At 35.8% G+C, this 19632-nt stretch overlaps 1 long non-coding RNA gene across 1 annotated transcript; it reads left to right on the top strand.

Moving 5' to 3' along the window:
* Positions 1–11335: 11335 nt before the first annotated feature.
* On the top strand, positions 11336–18674 carry LOC116444865. The gene is made up of 3 exons (XR_004240557.1): positions 11336–11494; positions 12700–12815; positions 18405–18674. It is a non-coding gene; the product is annotated as an uncharacterized LOC116444865 (long non-coding RNA).
* Positions 18675–19632: the final 958 nt, after the last annotated feature.

Genomic DNA, 19632 nt, shown 5'->3' on the forward strand with positions numbered 1-19632 from the left:
CTAAAAAGAAGGGATTTTTTTTTTTTTTAATATGAAATTCCATTGAAAAATCAGGCTTATGACAAAACAAAATACTAATCACAACCTACTTCTGGTTAGGGCTATTAAAATTAAGTTTCTCTGTTCTGAATACAAATATATAGCATGTTCTACTTCTCTGAGCAAGAAAAAAAATTTTTAATTCTATGTGTACTAAAAATATATAATTTTTTTACTAATAGAACTTCTATAAAATCTGACAATTTTATGAGATCAGGCCCACTACAGTTAACACAGGTATGCTTGCTAATGCAAAAGAGCTGTTGGATGAAGAGCCGTGATTATGAGAAGGAAATAGCTGTGTGTGTTTTGCACTTCTTTAGTGACTTTCAGGATCTGTGGCTGCCTTTCTTGGCTGGCAACATGGAGAATGGCTTTCTCCAAACAGCAGAGGAGCTGCCTGCTGTTTGCACTGACAGCAGTAGAGTTTCCTGCCTTTACAGAGGAGTAAGCTGAAACTAGGAATACAGTCCATACTGTCTGCTCCCCAGCTCCCCTCAAAGTTTTCCTTCTTGACTGTCACCTGCACTGTTCTTGTGAGATGCCACATTTCTGCTGGGTAAGCAATTTGCTCATAGTTCTAAATAGAGGTGTCTAAGCACCAAGATTAGGGGCTTGTGGTTGATTGATCCATCTCACCCCATCAAGATATATCATGTAGTAGGTCAAATGTTTAGAATCTTGATAACTCAGAAAAGTGGAAGTTCTTATCAAAAATTTGAAGGCGAGAAAAACATTAATAATTTGGCATGGTTGACCTAGCAAGGAGGATTGATTGTTTACTGTATGTAAATGTAAATGGGGTTGCTCACTGAGAAAGGGAAAGAACCAAATAAGATATATAGGAAGTGGCAGGGAGGTGATTCCGGTCATCCAGCACAGCTTCACAAAGGGCAAGTCCTGCCTGACCAACACAGTGGGCCTCCATGTTGGGGTGACTCCATAAGTGGACAAAGGAAGGGCTAATCTGGACTTCTGTAAAGCCTGTGACACGGTCCCCCACAATATCACCCTTCTCTCTAAACTGGAGGGAGATGGATTTGATGGGTAGTAGATGGATTCTACGAATCGTTATAAATGGTTCATTAATAAAAATAACTAAATTAGAATGCCCTTAGCATCTTGCTAAAACTTCCTAGGAGGTAAAAGCTGGAAATACAAGAATTTACAGGAAATACATGGAGCTGGAATCTTCCACTGGAAATAAAGGAAGCAAAAGGCAAATAATAAGAGGTTTCTAAGACAGGGATTCATAGTTTTCTGAAGGCAATTTTGTGACATATGCATCTGATGTGACCGAATAACTCAAAGAATCCATTTCTGTTCAAGATGCTTTAGTTCTTCTGTGCTCCTTGCTGTAAGGGTGAATGAGTTAACCTCCACCCCAAATCTACCAGCGAGGAAATAATTTTCCAAGGCAGTGTAAAGTCCTAGAACTGAATATAAGAATTTTGGGTTGGAAGGAAGCTAGGAGATATAAAAATGAACTTTCCCAAGGGAAAGTGCAGGGATTAGTTCCTCATGGATGCAGCAAAAGCATGTTTGACAATAAAGTCCTCCAGAACAGAAGACTGTTTAGCTGAGGGCTTCTAAGGGATTTCTCATGGCCCTGACCATCTCCATCCTGCAGTATGTCTTAGCACCATTGTTTGTGTGAGTGCACTGTGAGCCAGCTTGGGAAATCGATTCAGCTGAACACATGGGGAGGTTGGGGGTGCAGTGCTGAAGAGTGTCAGTGTTGGAGGGGGAAGATGACAGTTTTCATCCAGAAATAACTTCTCAAGCTGTCATCCTATGAAGTCACAGTGGCATTTGTGGTGACAAAAAGGTGATGATGGGTATGTGTAGCTGAGGGTCCTGCATCAGCTGGATAAACTAAAATCTGTCTAAATTGCTAGGGGAAAAAGGCAATGAGAAAAAGCTGCAGCAGGGTGAGTGATAGCTCCTGTCCTTCTCACTGCTACCAACAGAGTTGTATTTGGTCTGCTGCACAGTACCTGACAAGTACCGAGTCCCTCACTGCAGTCTCTTTTGGCCACCTATGCTTCTGTTCAAAGTCCTCCTCAAGAACTAAGCATATTCAAGCTTGTACTGGGACTACCAGGTTAAAACTATATTGTTGAATTTTGTGGAATACAAAAATCTTACAATGAAAGAACTTGAGCATTTCACAAGTTTGTATGTGAGGTTTCTTTAAAAAAACCCCACATTTGAAAAGCTTCTTAAGGCAACCGAGGAAAAAATTTCAGTATGCGTTGTGTCTCTTTCTTTATGAAGTTAATGAACTAGGCCATTGGCTCAGCAACACACACTCTCAAGACTTCAAGCACACAAACAGGCCTTTCTTCAAGGCATATGGACAAGACTTTGCAGCATCAGAATGTACCAAATACTAAGTAATCATGACTAGAACACTACAGAATTGAAATTAGCATGTTGAAGGAAGGAGATGAAATCAATACACATTTGCTCAGTAGAAATCTGGTGCTCAAAACATTTCTTGTATTGTTTGGTACTTTTTGTTCTAATCTTCTCCTGAATTGACAAAACTAAAGTAAGCTGTTAGAAGGTTTTAGTGAAATTTGACTAGTATGTGGGTTTGAAGTTGTCAGTGCAATGTAAGCAGCAAAACCATGACCAAATTGGCATTGAAATAATGAAACAGAAAACATTAAGTTTGAAAGCCATTGAACTATAGTTTTCATAATTTACAACAAGCTGATGCCTATACCAGCAGGACTCCTGAGTTCCTAATTAAAAAAAAAAAAAAAAAAAAAAAAATCTAATGTTTCTGCTTCATCTTTATCACCAATAAAGCCCTGATTTCAGGAAAATTGCTATATAACATTGCAGGAACTCATGCCTTCTGATCAACGAATCAATATGATTATGCAGAAGCATCTTATTGTTTAAAACACCCCTGTGTTCACATGTCTCACAACTTTGACATAATACCTTACTCATACACTTTGCTTACTTATACATTCTGCCTACTTATACATAACACACTACTTACACATCTTCCTTACTTATACTTTTTACAACTTCTACATAACACAGTACTTACGCATTTTACTTACTCATACATTCTACCTACTTTTACATACTACTCATACATTTTACAACTTCTACATAATACAGTACATGTACTATGGCAGTACAAGTGGCTCCAGCCACTCTGTCTCCTGAGGAGAACTCAGACAACCAGCTGTGGTGGTCAGCAACCCAAGTTTAGCATGTAACTTTGCAGTCATGGTGAGAACCCATGAGTCCCTTGTTCTGCCTTGTGCATGTTTTCCCCTGATTGGTTAATATTTTGTCCTTCCTGTTTCATGTATGAAGTTATGTATAGTCATTTCTCTTCTTTATTAGTTCTAGAAAGTTCTTTGTTCCTCGATGCCCCATTGGATCCTTCCCTGAGTCCATCCTATGTGTTGTTCCTAGTGGTTCCCTTCCTGTCAATCCCACCTGCTTGTCTCTATCCCAGTGGCTGAGATCCCTTTCCCCACCTATTCTGTACCCAGTATAAGATCCCTGGACCCTCCTACCAATATGTCTCTTCGTCCCTGCCCTTTCACGGGAATAAATCTACATGGAACAGTTTTAGTTTTGCAGCTTCTTCTTTCCCAATTTAGCGCAGTTTACCTTTCAGTCCTTGGTGAATTCCTGAGGGCTCTAACAGGTGGGGCTCCTGATCCACACAAGCAGCATCGAGATGATGACTACAACAAAACCCACCCAGTGATCAGCAGCCGAGTTAGTCCAGGAAATCCAAACAACAAGCCAGCAAAGGACAAAAAACAGATCTAAACCTGTCCCCCCTCTCTCCTCGAACCTTCAGACTGGAGCTTAAAAACTCTCCAGGGGCTGATGTGCTGCAGCTGAAGGCGGAAGGCCAGGTGAAGCTGGTGAGGGTAATTCTAGCCTGGTCCCGCTCTGAGGGCTCTGGTAAAAATAACTAAAAATGGTTTGGCTTGGGCACACTATCAAGGTTCAAATACTTTACAATATAACATGAAATCTGCACAGTCATTTCAATAGTATATATGTAATATGTATAATATGTGGAAATCATATGCATTTATCATGTAATATGAGAGCAAGTGAGATAATTTTTAAGGTGTTGAGCATTTATAAATTTTAAAATGTCTGGGGGAGAAAAAAGAAGGGATAGCCACATCAAAATTCAATTAGATATATTTTCTCTCAGAATTTGAATGAAACACAATTGGCTTATTGTGGATTATTTTTGGGGGTGTTTTATTATTATTATTATCATTATTATTAAACCAATACCCAAGTCACCATTGAACATGGAGCAAGAGAACAGGAGAAGATGAAATTTAATTTAGTGCTGTACTCAAAAGAGTTCTTAATGATTAAAAGGATACTGAAAATTTTGTCCAAAAATCAATAAATTGACTTAAGAGCAGAGATTGGAAATATTTTAACATACACCTTTGCACAGACACACACATAAATGGTGTTGAAATGATAGAGGAATCTATTATGTGAGCTTTTCTCCTGTGCTTATTAATAGTATTAAGGTCAGAATATTAAACAGAATGCTTAAATGCACTGTCTTACTGATTAAATTAGATTGAGAAGACAGACAGACATAAGAATACAATTGCAAGAAAGCAACTGATGTATCTAAACCTATAGGTAAAGTTGTAAAAAAAACTTAATCAAATTTACCAAAAAAAAAAAAAATTAGAATGAAACATGGGGAGGGCTGTCTGTAGTGATAGCATATATTAACGAGAAATAAGCAAATAAGCATTGTTTCTTTGCATATCAGTGCCAAGAATGTAAGTCATGTGGGCTCATATCCTGAGGATATCTCAAATGAATTAAATGAAGAAAGCAATGTGGTATAACTTTGCATCTAAATGAGGCTGATGGAAATAATGTAAATGTTGGTCTTACATACCAAATACAAAGAACAGCTTTTCTAAAGAAGAACTTAAATAACTACACCACCACCCCACCCAACCCCCCAGTTATGAAGCATGTCAGTGTATCTCTGGACTACAGGTGTTCTGAAACCTTCTGAGCTTGGCAATCAGAATACTCTCCGATTTAAAATCTTGAACACTTAAACATCAGGAAGACGTTTATGGGGTTCATAAAAAGAGTACATGATAGATAAGAAGTGTTTGTCACGTAAACAAAAGACAACAATAACATGTACTCTGAAATACACTACTAGAAAGGGATGTTTTAAAATGAGAAAAAGAATTTAGAAATCCAAGAAGTAATTATTTTTTCCTGGGCAAAACAACTTTTGTTTGAAAAATCACTTTTATAAAAGGAAATTATTATCTACTTAGTACAAATTAGCAGGGATGGAGTAAGCTTTGTGTTTTTCTACAATCTCACTTCTGCAACGTAGCACTCTTACAATAGCTTTCAATTGCATTGATATTTTTGAGGCTGCTGTTGTCTCACTTAAGCTGTTGTATTTCTGTCCTTCATGGAATTTGTGCTTCCAGGGGAAAGGAGTGTCAAAATGGTTTTGATTAAGGGGACTAGAAAACAACCATGTTAAATCTCAATTATGCTTACATTTTATTTTGTGTTTTTTTCTCTTCCTGTGCTGTTACTAAATAAGAAAAATACTAATGTGACTAGGAATATCAGTATTCTTTTACTTACATTCTCAGAGTATTACCACCTCTTTTAGAAATTTTTGTCTAATTAGGTGGAACAAAAAGAATGGTTTTCTTGGAAGATAAATCTCAAGGAGGGCCCTGTAAATAGATAGCTTCCTGTGACTCTAAATCAAATTCGTGGTTAGGCTTTCCAAACCTATTTAAAGAATAACCAGCAATCATAGAAACCACATTCTGCAACTAAAGCGTTTAATTTGCAATCTGGAACTAGATGTTCTTCTAACAGTTGAAAAAATATCGAAGTATTCCTTTGGTAAATCTGCCAAACATTTAAAATTGTGTGAAATTTCATATTTATGGTTTTTTGAGTTCTTTATTGTTTCTCCATCTGTTTTCTGTGGTTCTACTGGATTTCAATGACAAGTGAATAAAACTGTGAAAACCTGTGAAATAATTGTTTTTCCACAGCTGGCATTTGGAGAATTTCAAATTGTAATGTGATTGAGTTCCACACTACCCCCATTACTGTTGTTATACATGATTTCTCAGAGCCCTGGTCTCTTCACAGACATTGTTACCTGAAGAGTTGCGCAGAAATTAATCTTGTGGTGGAACATCCAACACTCCATTTGAATGCTTAACTTTAAAAGAGAGGCAGCTGTTCTAGGAAACGAGAAATGCCTGAAAATTGATGTCTTCTGAGGACATGGAGCATTTGGGGCACAACTGAGTATTTATATAGCTTGATTTTTGAGAAATAGATATTTTTTGAGATGGAACCAGTTTATATTTTGTATTTAAAAAGAAACAAACCAGACAGCCAGGTTATTTATTTATGTATTTAAAATGTGGTTGGCATTAAATAATGGAATTTAAATTGCATGTAGTAATACAATTTATAATAAATTTGCTTATCCTACCACAGACTCCTTACTCATAGCACTTGATCCATACTCCACCTGTAAAACCCTGATGGGCATCTTCATGACCATTTGCTTATAGTGGCTGATGAAATTTGGGGACAAGAGGGTCAGAGGACCAATCTTGAACCACCCTGTAGCAACAGAGTCAAAGATGGTAGGAGGAGAAGGAAGGAAAGGGAAAGATAATAGAACTGCAAAATTTTTGTCACATTTGAAAACACCATGAAGACTGGTCATACCTTTATGGAGAGTAGTAATTGGGTAGTGGGGCAGGGATTCTGTGAAAAAAATTAGAAGAGCAAATTATGATGCTCTCTTACATTACGTGAAACCCCTCTGCCACTGTAAAATCACTACAGAAGCACAGTACTTCAAAAACAAAGCTTGTCCATTGTACAGTTAATATTTGAAAAGTTGTCTGAGCAGGTTGAACTGAATCCTACATTATGCAAGTTATATTTTCAAGAGAAAATAAGGAGTTAATGGTAATACCTCTTACAAGGGATTTATTTTCTGAATAAACTAAGGGTTATGAGGTTTTTGAAAGCACATAGTGAAAGTTCATGTGGGCAACTCTGTGAGAATAAGAGCCAGTGGTCTCTGAATTTTACACTTTAGCAAAGTAACTTTTTTTTTTCCTCAGTTACCCATCTGCAATCTACACTGTCAGTGTATCCAGTCTACTATAAAATTAAATGAACAGGGGGTTTTAATTATTATTAAAAGATAAGGTAAGAATTATGGTCTCTATTTCAAAGGACACTTATCTAGGGGTTTTTTTCCACACCATCATGAATTGAAAACAAAAAATTGCTCACAAAATATGAAAAAATCCAACTGTGTAGTTCTTAGGAATTTTATTTCTATACATTCTTACTTATGCTGTTATCAAATAGATTACTTTTACTAAAGCTTTTTTTTCTAGGATTAAGAAAGGAGAGAAGGCCTGGGTCCCTTAGTGAGTAATTTTGTTCACAGTATAAAATTGGCATTTAATTTTGTCTTGCAGCTTGAGAGATCTCTGACAAGAAACATTTGATTAGCCAGTTATTGCACAAATGCAAACAAATCATAGTCTCTAATGTCTTACTGCACAAATTAAATCACGAAGGATTACCATTTACCTGGTGAAAAAGAGCAGTTTGAATCTCAAACTTCTGTTCTTTGTAGCAGAGTTTGTCTGAAAAGTCATGTAAGGTAATCTTTTTGTATTTTTTTTTTTGCTCACATTCCTAAACTCCTCCTAGCCCTGCAGCTTTTCCCTAGAAAATTTTTGTTAGATATTTCTTTATGGCAGAGATTATATGTTTGTAGTGTAGTTAGTATAATAGTATCCTATGCTTAATGGAGCCTAGGTATTGGTGGCTGTCAAGATGTAAAGGAAACAATGTAGTTTTAATATTTTATTTAAAAACACCAGTGAGAATTTACATCATCTTTGTGTGGGTTCTCGACCCCCAGATGGGGGAGAAAGTCCTTGCCAGGAGTAAGAGACGAATGGGACTTTTGGATCTTCTCGGTCTTCAGATTGTTTATTATATCTTATCAGTAATTTACATGCCGGCAACACAGCATGAAGCAGAGCAAGTACCAAAAGACACAATGCAGGAAACTCAAGGCCCTTTTAAAGGTAAATCACCCAATTGTCACCAAGAACGTACATTATTTTTACCTTTCTACCAATGCCTAATGAACTATCTATTCACATAGCCCTGTACTGCAGCATTTCCTAACCAATCATTCTGTGCTACCAACACTGCAGGAAATGGAGTAGGTGAAGAAAAAGGAAGAGACCTGAAAAACCACAGGAGTCCTCCATCTTGTCTTCATCTACTTACCATACTAACAAACCTAAAACTCTAAATTTTTCACCCCATAACAAACTATATATTATACTACCACCTAACTCACGCTCTTGTAGATTATAATTCATCCCAAAACCTTGGCAGCCCTCTCCATGGATGAAGGTTAAAAACAGTGTTTCCCTGGGAGGATGGGCCCTTCAGGACAGGCGGAGAAACATTCCCTGCACTTTGGGTTCCAACAATCTCTAAACAGCCACAAGTACTAGAAACTGAAAAGATGCACCATGGAATGAGTAGAATGAGGGGATTTATATATTTATAAAAAAAGAAAACATAACCTGAAAAAACCCCAGGCTGTTCTAGCACAGTCTCAGAATCTTCTCTGTGAAATTAAGAGAATGAAATGACTGAACAGCAAAGAGGAACCTTAAGGAAAGCAAAAGTATTATCAAACTTATACTATTCATGGTACTGTGTGTTATACTGATAAAATTTGTTGGTTTTTTCAGTGTAAGCAGCTCAGGCAAAGAAAACCAGCCTCTGTTAGCTTACCAAATAAGAAGTTCCAATCAATGCAAATTAAATTGCAGTTCTTTTTAATTTTAAAGTATCTGGGTTAGTTACATGCATGGCTAATAACGGGGAGAAGGAGGAGGGATGCCATGTCTCAGCACAATATGGAAATTGGTTCCTTGGCCATTACATCTGAGTCAATCAAGACAAATTAACTAATCAAATGCACTGGATATTTCTTGATTAGATGAACTCAAACTTGATATTAAATTTCAAAGTGTGCATTATTGTTTCTATCTCTTCTATTGGTTATTTTAAATTTACTTAGAACTCTGTTTAAAACAAAGGTGAGTACTATGTCTCAAGAGTGAAAACCTGGCACGTAAAATGCCCAAAGTCAGACAAGAGTTAGATAAAAACTTGCTTTTCATTAAATGTTCCTAAAAGGGGGGGAAATCTTTTGCATCCACAGAGTGAGGCAAGAAATGTGAAATAGGGATGAGTGATGGAATGCTCGGACCTTATCAGTGAACAGCTCTCAGATTTCCTTCATAGAATCACAGAATATGCTGATTTGCAAGGGACCCACAAGGATCATCAAGTCCAGCTACTGGCTCTGCACAGGACACCAAGTGTCACACCATGTGCCTGAGAGTGTTATCCAAATGCTTCTTGAACTCTGTCTTGGTGCTGCGACACTTCCCTGGGGAGCCTGTTCCAGTGCCTGACCACCCTCTGGGTTAAGAACCTGTACCTGATAACCAACCTCAACCTTTCCTGACACAATGTCAGACCACTTCCTTGAGTCCTTTCACTGGTCAGGAGAGTGAAGAGATCAATGCCTGCCCCTCCACTTCCCCTTGTGAGGATGTGGAAGACCACAATGAGATCTCCCCTCAGTCTTCTCCAGGCTGGACAGACCAAGTGACCTCAGCCACTCCTCACACGGCTTCCCCTCAAGGCCCTTCACCATCCTCGTGGCCTCCTTTGGACACTCTAATTGCTTAATTTCTTTGTTATATTGAGGAGCCCAAAATTCAAGATACACTAATGTATTGTAGGAGCCACATTAAAAAGTCAGAGTTCCTTCTATCAGACTACAACTTTATAACTAACTGGAGCATGGGAAAGTATTTTTGGACTGACATAGGAGGTTTTAACATTTTTAAACCATATCTGTAAATGGTGATAGTGCAACCCTTAAGGAAGATTCTCTGTTGCCCATCAGCTACTGAAGCATGTTTTCAAGTCTTTGTCTATAGTTTTGTAAAATAAATTCAGAAATTAGTTTTTCAATAACCCAAAGATTTAGCCACTGTGGTTTTAGTTAAGAAGTAATATAGATTGCAGATATCAGATCTATCAGAAACCAGATAGGCAATTTTTTTAAATCTTTACCCATGCCCAAGGATCTCTGCATCATTATCCTCTTCATCCTTCAGCTAATGCATTCTTTGCAACACTGTTTTTTTAAAAGTTTTTCTTAAAACTGGTAAAACTGGTTGAGCACAAGTATATCCCTATAATGTTATATTCTGCCACAGATACCGTTTAAAAGCATTACCTTGTTGTCAATGTTACAGTTAACTAAGTAAAGAAGTACCTCACTGCATTGTTCCTAGATTAATTTTAGAAACATTTTTTTCTAAAGAACAGACACTTTAGATGCATTTGAAAACACAGCTAAAAACTGTCACTGAGAGAAAGTAGAGCAAAAGATGCTGACGCCTGACTTTGCTTATGAGAAAACAGAAGGAGCAAGTTAAGTTATTACTTACAAAATTGTACTTCTATTAAAGTCAACAGTGACTTAACACCACTTTTGATAATTTTGTACATAGAAACTTGAAAACTTAAAATTCAGTAGATGATTACTATGGAAGCTCTCTTGTAGTCATGGCTCCCACCAAAAAAACCAAAAACCCGAACCCTACAGAAATTATTAAGTTGCTTTTTTTCAGGACTTAAAAATCTAAGAACCATAAGGCCTGTGAAAATCTGGGGGAGAGGTGGAGGCTGAGCAAGTGGCTGCATGGTGTTTAATTTCTATCTGGGCTTAAACCACAGCAAACTTTTTAAAAAGACACAGTACTAAAACAAAATTTTGCAAAGAAAACAAAGAAAACCAAAAAAAATCCACCCAAAAACCCCAAACAACGCTTGTGCAGAGGATGTAACAATACAAGAACTCCTGTCATTTATTTCTGCTAAGGAAAGATATTATGTTGTCTTCAAAATCTAATCTGGATAAGGTGTTCATGTGATGAGAATGTAATTGTGATATTGCTAAAAAATACTCTCTGAATCAGAAGTGTCCAAAAAACAAATTTCACTGCAAGTTTCACTGCAGTTTTCAATGTTCTTGTTAAAAAGAAACCTTTCCAATCTTCCTGTGTTCAATGTAGATTAAGTATTTCTGTGGTTTTCTTGGTTTTTTCAGCTCCAGTGGCTCCCTCTGTGTTGTTCTTCAGTCTCCACACCGACTTGCAGAGCAGCAGTGAAGACTGCTCTCCTTTCTCTCTGCATCCTGGGAAGTGGGTCTGTTCTCTTTCTCCTTTTCAATATGATGCTGTGAATTTCCCCTCCACGCTGTGCCTCTGTAAGTTTCCAGTTTCATTCCACACAGTTAAATCCCAGTCACTCACAGAGAAAGGCTCTGGTCTCGTCCAGTTGTTTGTGACTGACATCCATTTTTACCCCTCAAAGATGGCCTGTGTCACTCTGTGCAATGGTGGGTCATCTACTGCTTAAACCCAGGGCAAATGTCAGGCTGTAATGTAACACATAGCAGCCTCTGAAAGTTTCTTGGTCTCTTCTTAGAATTTCCAAGGTCCTCTTTTGTTGAAAATATTATGACCTTCTCTCAAAGTTGTCTTTTGCAGTTCTTGGAGCAAAAGGAACTTTAAATATGGTGTTTCAAGCAACCTTGATAAAAGTCTTATGAACTGGTTGAGGATAAAAATTTAGGACGTTTTAAGTTCTCTTAATTTCTATAATAAAGATAAAAAAAGGTCTGAGGAATCAGAAGATGGAGAAATAAAGACTAATAGAACAGAAACCTCTTAAACATACATTCACAGCTTTTTTCTACCACTTACCCTTTAGAAACTTTTTCTTAGATGGTATTTCAATCAATTCAGTGTTGAAATACTAAAACTTAGACCTTACAAATTACAAGAAATTTGTCGGGTATCGTTTAATTTTATGAAGTTTTTTATGTATCCACAAAGTACTAATGCTGTGGACATAGAAGGAGTAGAAGGAACTATGTATGGTCATAGGAGGAGAAATTTTTATCAGCTTTTAACTATTTAGTGTGCTAGTGTGTCTGATACTTCTGGAACCGGTCCTGAGTGATAGTTTTATTCCTGCTCTCAAGACAGCAATTAATTACAGCAGTCTGACAATCCTGAAACTAATGCACACAGTATGCTTGATATTTAGACAGAAATTCCACCTCATGTCTATGTATAAATATAATGAAGATCCCATTGCTGTTTGAAGAAATTTATTTTCTAGATTATACATGTAATATTTCAATGATGCAAGGAAAAAAAAAAAGCTAAGTTTGAGTACTGCTTAAAAATGAAGACTGTAGTATTTAGTGGTCACAAATGTTTTATTTGATTCTATCTTGTTTCTTTGGTTGTGTATTTCTCTCATATATATAGAAAAATCTAAAAAGATTTTGAGAAAAACCCCTAACTGTTTACCTTGTTAAAAGAAATAAGGAAGTCTTTCTGTACCTTAACTGAGTTGTTCATTACAACAGAAACAATTAGTTAATTTTTTTTTTTGTCTTAGGTATAATCTTCATAGGTGGCATAGACAATAACACTAGAATAGAAGGAGTGTGAAACTGCTTAAAGAAGTGTGTCACAGTACCTCACATTAGCTAATTTGATGGTCTAAAATAAGAGGTAAGTTCACTATATGCTGGACTGGCTTTAAAAAGGGTTACATTTAAAGATTAGCTTCTTAGGTTCAGATCTTAATATCTTTAAATGACTTGATGAAGATAGATGTTCAAGCACTGATTTACATTGATCACAAAAGAAGTAACAATTTGAGAGCTGCTTTGTATTCAGCTGGTTTGTAATTAAGCATATCTATGCATACATTATCCATAGAGAAACTTCCCTAGTTTCAGTTTTTTATATATATAAAAATTTGTAAAAAGTATAAAATTCATATATGTGCATACGGGTGTACAAACTTATACACATATAACATCTATAAAATTACAAATATGAAAATGAAGTATAGATTTAGGAGACTAATTTGAGCTTTTTAAATTATGGTATGTGCTTTCAAGATTAAAAATAACTCTGATATGGGGATGTAAAGGAAAGAATGTCTGTAATACGTTATTTTTGCATTGAAGTGAGCAAAGAGGGGAGAGTGTTTGTATTCAGATCTTTGTAAAACACGTTCTTATCCCTGTGTTATAAGGGTATCTCTGACATCCATTCTATAGATCCGAGGTCTAGAAGACCTTTATTGCATTGTGATGGAGGCATAGAAAAATAGTGACAGGTATATACCTTAGAAAAATGGACAATAAATAACAGTTTTTTACTCTGACTTTCACTGGTCAAAATAAAGTGGAGTAACTTATGCCTTACTCCCTTGTTGAGCTCTTTCTGCTGCGCTTTATCTGTCTCAAATCAGCCTTCACTCATAGAAAAAGGCTCTAATTTAATTTGAGAAAAATGATACCTTCATCAGACTGATTGTATACTCATCCTTGTTTAATTCCTTATTTCATGTTTATGAGAGGGTGAAATAAAAAAAGTAGATATTTATTGTTTAGCAGAAGAACATTCCCCCCCCCAATAAGTCAAGATAATTATGATTAACCCAATATTCTGAAGAACTCGGCATTCTAAGGGTCTTGTGTGTTTGAAGATAGGGAGGGTGGTGGATTGTTTAAAGGGGAAAAAAACCCTAGATTAAACAGTAACACATTAATCATGATAGACACTCACAGAATGCGTTCCTAAGAGATACATTTGATTTTGCTGAAAGTGAGATCTTATTGCTTGCGTCACAGTCATTACAAAGGGAATTCAACTCATTCTTCTAGAATGAAGCATCACTTTCTAAAATAATTATTAGTAAGGTATAGCACTAAGATACAATACTTCTTCAGGGCTTGCTTCAAAGGGATTAAATGAGGAAGATTTACATTACATGCATAGAGAGCAGGGATGTGAAACAATGCCGTAACGTAAAGAGGGATTTTTTTCTTTTATCTGATAAATAAGCGTGTCAATTAAATATAATAATTAAGAGGAATAATTACGCCAAATATGTCTTACATGTCAACAGTGCCAAGTGAGTAAGAAGAAAACTGCTTTTAGGAAAGACAAGCCTGATTTGTATCTACTGCTGAGAGATTAGGTAATTCTTTATGGAAACACTATACATAAGTTACAGTCAGGTGATGGTTTACAGGTAGCCTGGTAGAGAAGGCAACAAAACCTGCTGTGTTCATAGAGCAATCCAGAAAAGAAAGTAAATTAACCTTGTGGCCCCAAAACTCATTTTTGGCACAATGCTCTTTTTTCCGTGGTGAACTCTAGAAGACAACAGAGTGTTACTTCCTCTTCACCTGCTGAGTTTAGTGGGTTAGTGAATATATAGAAAGGCAGAAGGGAAGATTAATTATGCCACTACACTGCTCTTAGCCTTGTGCTCCTCTTTTGTTTGGGCAAATACATATAAAGTTGTCCCCTAAAACAGAGCTAAAAAGTGATAAAACCCAGCTAAAATGGGGACACCTCCTCCCTCCGCACCCTCCCATTTTCTTGCATCAGTGTGGTTTTTTTTCTTTTTTAAACAAGCTATGATTTTTCATTTCTTTTTGAGTTAAGAAAAAGTCTGGTCTCAAGACTCAAAACTTTTAATTTCACTTTCTAAGTAGTTGATCATAATTGATTTACCCTTCCTAGGTGGGAATCTCCTGCCATTACACACTACTTCATGAATGGGTGAAGGTAATCTAAAAGTGGACGTCTCAAAGAACATTGTAATGAGAAAAGGAAGGAAGTGAAAGAATTATTTTTCCTAATTTTTAATTATTCAAAGAACTTGAAACTGGGAATTTTTTTCTTATGTTCTTTATTTTTTTCTAAGCTTTACAATACCTCCTTATTAAAAAAAAGGGACCATTTAACTACTATGAAATAGTCTTTAAAGTACATTCCGTCCAACATACGAAGATAAGAAGCAAACCTGGTCTCTAAATCAAGCACAGGAAAGTCCTTGTAGTCTTGTGGTGTTTGCGAGTCTCTTTCTCTGACATCTGGTCTGCTCTAAAACTCATTGGAAAAGCAAAGTACATGGAAAAGTACAGTGAACTGCCCAGAAGAGCTGGCAAAAGTCTAGCAATATATATGAAGCAGAATATATTCCAGAGATTCTCCTTTCTATTATGAGCAAAACAAAGGGAAAAAGACTCAGGTCTACATCTTTCTTTTTTTTTTTACTCTTCAAAGCATGACCTTGAGAATTTTCCTGCTTTTTCTTACTCCCCATTTTCTTACATGCAGGTATCATGAAAAGGCTTGAACTTTAAGAATATTACAAATTTTAGCCAAATATGTTTTGCCAAAGGAAAGATTTTGGAAGCTTGCCTAGGAAGTGTAACTATTGAGTCATTTTTGAAGGTCAGCTCTGAATTTTTTGTACTCCTTTCAGACTTTCTTAGTGCTGTAGTTATTGTTGCATAAACAGGCTAATATGTAATGGAATTCCAGGAAGGGAGACTGTCTGTTATCTTGCATACTGATTTAGGAAATGTCTTATTAGATGTCCTGGTTATAGCTATTGCTGTTGAAATACTGTTTTGAGAAGGCAAAGGTCAACCTGAAACTGAAGAGAAGGAAATATTAAGTCAAATTAGGTGGATAGGATATTCTGCTGAGGTCGATAAACAAGTCCATGAGACATTTACTGGACTATAGTCCTACAATACAGGAAGGAAGCTCACAAATTAGAAATCATTCAGAAGGGGGGAAAAAAGCCATCAGAATGATCAGACAATCAGAATTTCTGATGGCACAGGTTAAGAGTTTAATTCTTTTGCTCTACTTTGTCTGTCCAAAGTTATTTTGGAAAGTAATCTAGTAATAGTGTATTAGCATGAGCATGAGGGAAAAAGACTTTTGAGTACAGATAGCTGTTTATTCTGAAGAAAAAGACCATAGCAAAATCAAGCGACTGAAAACCAATACTTCTCTGGTTAAACTAGAAGTACTATTAAAGTTTTTCCAGTGATGGTAATAGATCGCAAAGTGAATTCCCCAATACGCAGAATCCTAATCTGGAAAGTGTATCTTTCTAGAAGTTGTAAATTCAATCAAAATTTTGATGCAATGTTTATTTTACATGAACTATGAAGATGCTCATTATTTGTTTTAATTGTCCCTATGACAACTAGAACATACAAATCTTTATATGAAATATAATACCATGATTCGGTGCCTATCTAGTTCATACAATGCATGGAGATGAGTTACATTAATTAAGGTCAATTATGAAGATAAAATTAAGAACAAGTGAAACAACTCCAAAGCCCAGTGTATTAATCAACAACTTGACAGTATCTATATTCATCTGTATATGATGCTACAAACATAAGTGGAAAAAATATTGTAACACTCAAGGGACTTAGTACAGCTGGATAACATTTACAGTACTGTGGAAAACCAGATTTGAGTGGGACTTTTGAACTAATACTGAACCTTTGGACTTGGGGACATGAACAAGCAATGAAAGCAGGCAAAAGGGAGATAGCTCAGGAAAGAAAAAATTAAGAAAAGCTGATCAAATTCTAGAAAAGTTTCCAGCCTTTAGATTACAAGGCAGGAGTAGAAAAAAATAGCATATTGTTTATTTGTGTGCTTGAAAAATAGGAAGGAAACTGATGTATTACCCAGAAAAATATTTTCTGTTGGCTTCTCTTTCTTACCATTGTTTAAGATGATGAATTCAACACACACAGTTGCTTTAGTCAAGCAATTTGATGATACTTCTGCAAATAGGGAAGCCGTTTGTGATAACCTGCACAAGCTCTCAGGATGAAGGTGAAATTAGTATTTTATATTACATATTTATGTAACCCTTATCAGGTGGAAAGTATGAAACCAGGAAACTACTGGTCATTTTTAACACATCTGCATAACTAATATTTGCAACCCAAAGTGTCATATTTTCTTTTTAAAAATTTCCTTTGAAATATTACTACATTGAATATTGAATTCTCACTTTATGCAAAGTTAATTTTCCATGCTAAAATTTATTTTGTATTTATTAAAAAAAAAAAAATCTGTTTAGGTAATTATACTCCAAAAATTAAGACAGATAAAGAAAGCCACTTAGGATTGAAATTTTGAATAAAGAAGTACTGTGATACAAACGAGTACAAAGATGCAACATAAACACAGCATATCCAGAAAGATCCGTCATCCTCTCAACAAAAAGAATTTTATTTTGATGTGGGTAAATTTCTACAGAGGTAATCTTTGTATAACTGTATGGTGAGAAAAGCCATAGAATAATGCCAACTCTTTGGAATAACCACCCCTCCAAAAATATATTAAATGGAATAAGTAATTCTTTCTGAATTGAACAGGAATTAATATAAGCTTTATTTTGTCCCTCTGGGTAATAGTTTTTTAATGGAATTTTTTGGAGAATGCAGACTATGATTCCAGCTGAGGATTAGTCAGGCATATTTTAACTGCACGAAATTTTAGTAGAGGTAGCCTTGAGATTATATTCTTTATTTTACATTTGAGGAACAATGCTGGTTCCTTAAAGATGAAAGGAGAGTGGGAGAGAAAAAACCAGCCCCACCACAAAGGCTCAGAATGTTTCTTTGTCTGTTGCAGACTCATAATTTGACCTTTTTAATACTGAGGGAAGAGACCTACGGCAAACCAGCACACGATATAGTTGTAGAGGTGTCAGGATTTGTTTTGCTTGAGTAATTTCTTCTATCACTGCTTCTATATCTGTAGACTCACAGTTGTGTAAAAAAAGAAAAAAATCTCAATCCTATCTGATGAAACCAGATAACTAAAAAAATGGCTAAAAAAATAAACTAAGATAGAAAAGTAAGGAGTTTTCAGGGAAAAGGAAAAAAATTAATATGTGAATGTTGCAGCAGTGGTGGTTGCATTTGTTCTCAGCCTGGTAGAGGTTGTTACCAGACCATAAAAATAGTGACTTCTCTTTTGTTTTCAAACCTCCCACTCATTGGGAATATCAATATATTTTTGCTCTATCAATAAGCAATGAAGAAAATGTGATATATTTGGGGTTTAATTATTCCATGTACTTTCAGAAGCGTCAGAACAGACACATCCTTTCCCTTGCCAGTACCATCTTTGATTTGCTTTTAAATGTATTTTGCAAGAGGCATTCATGTCCAGATCTGGAACAGTAGGTAGAATTATGCCATATATTACCTTTTCATTACTCTTTTGTACTGGCTGTTGCAGATGATCTGAGCAACACAGAAATTAATCAGAATTATCCTGTTTGAGAAACTGGGTGGTGATAAACACAGAAAGCCACGGTGATTGTAGAAGAGCTCTTGCAGATACAACTGGAAGATAAGAGATCCTGGAGGTCTGGGTACGCCTGTGTCATCAGGCACTTTGCAAGACTGACTGCTGCTGGCATAGGCACAGGTGTCTGCTGCTGTCAAGGCAATAAGGCATTGTGAGTACTATAAATTTTACTTGGCTATTCTGCAATTCCTTTTGTCCAATCTAGGAATTTAATAAGGAATTTAATAGAGTTTCTTTGATTTCTTTGAAACCAAATTGCTTCAGAAATGCTTGGCATCTGAATAAAAATTATTTAACAGCAAAATTCTCAAGAAATTTTATTTTCCACTGTTTATCTCTGACAGAACAAGTCAAGATGGAGAAATACGAGACCGTGTTTAGTAACAAAATTAATCTTCCCTGGAAAGTTACTGTAAATTATCAGAGACACCTTTTTCTCTCTAATAATCATAGAAGAAACTATCCTTTTGCAACTGGAGATGTCTCTTCTGATTTTTTTTTTTAATAGTAGTGAAAAATGTTTTGCTTTTCAACTAAGAAGAAAGTGCATTGAAGAGGTATTTCCCACTGAAAATTAAAATAAGATTGTGGTTTATTCTTTCTCACTCTAAGTAATTTGTTTCTAATGTTTTATCCATACATGAAGAGTGAGTAAATTTTTTGTGTGCATTATACTATTAGGCTAGTAATAAACTAGCTACCTGAAAACATGTGGATTGTGTATTCATGTGAACTTAGAATTGTAGTTACTTGGATATATAATGGATATATAATGATAAGGTCTTTATCTTAAGATTTTACAGAACCTTCGAGTTCAGGGAAAATTTCTTAAGAAGGAAAACTATTATGAAGCCCTATCTTACCATTTGTTTAAAACCAGTTTGTTCTCATATGTATTTAATAGTTTAAACATCAAAAGATTTAACTTCATTTTTGGGTCCATGCTAATTTTTGTTTAGGAAAAACAAAGCAATCGATCACTGGAACAAAACTTTATCTGGCAAAAGGCCAAGTTAGTCAGCAGTATAAAAGAGAGTTCTTAAAATAATCAAAACACTATTCATTTAACTTTGAAGGTCTATAGAAAGGCCATTTATATTGAAAAGGAAAGATAAACAGACTCATTTTTATTTTCTTCTCAGAAAAGTAAATATAT

This window comes from Corvus moneduloides, chromosome 5 (assembly GCF_009650955.1).
Source record: "Corvus moneduloides isolate bCorMon1 chromosome 5, bCorMon1.pri, whole genome shotgun sequence".
Taxonomy (NCBI): domain Eukaryota; kingdom Metazoa; phylum Chordata; class Aves; order Passeriformes; family Corvidae; genus Corvus; species Corvus moneduloides.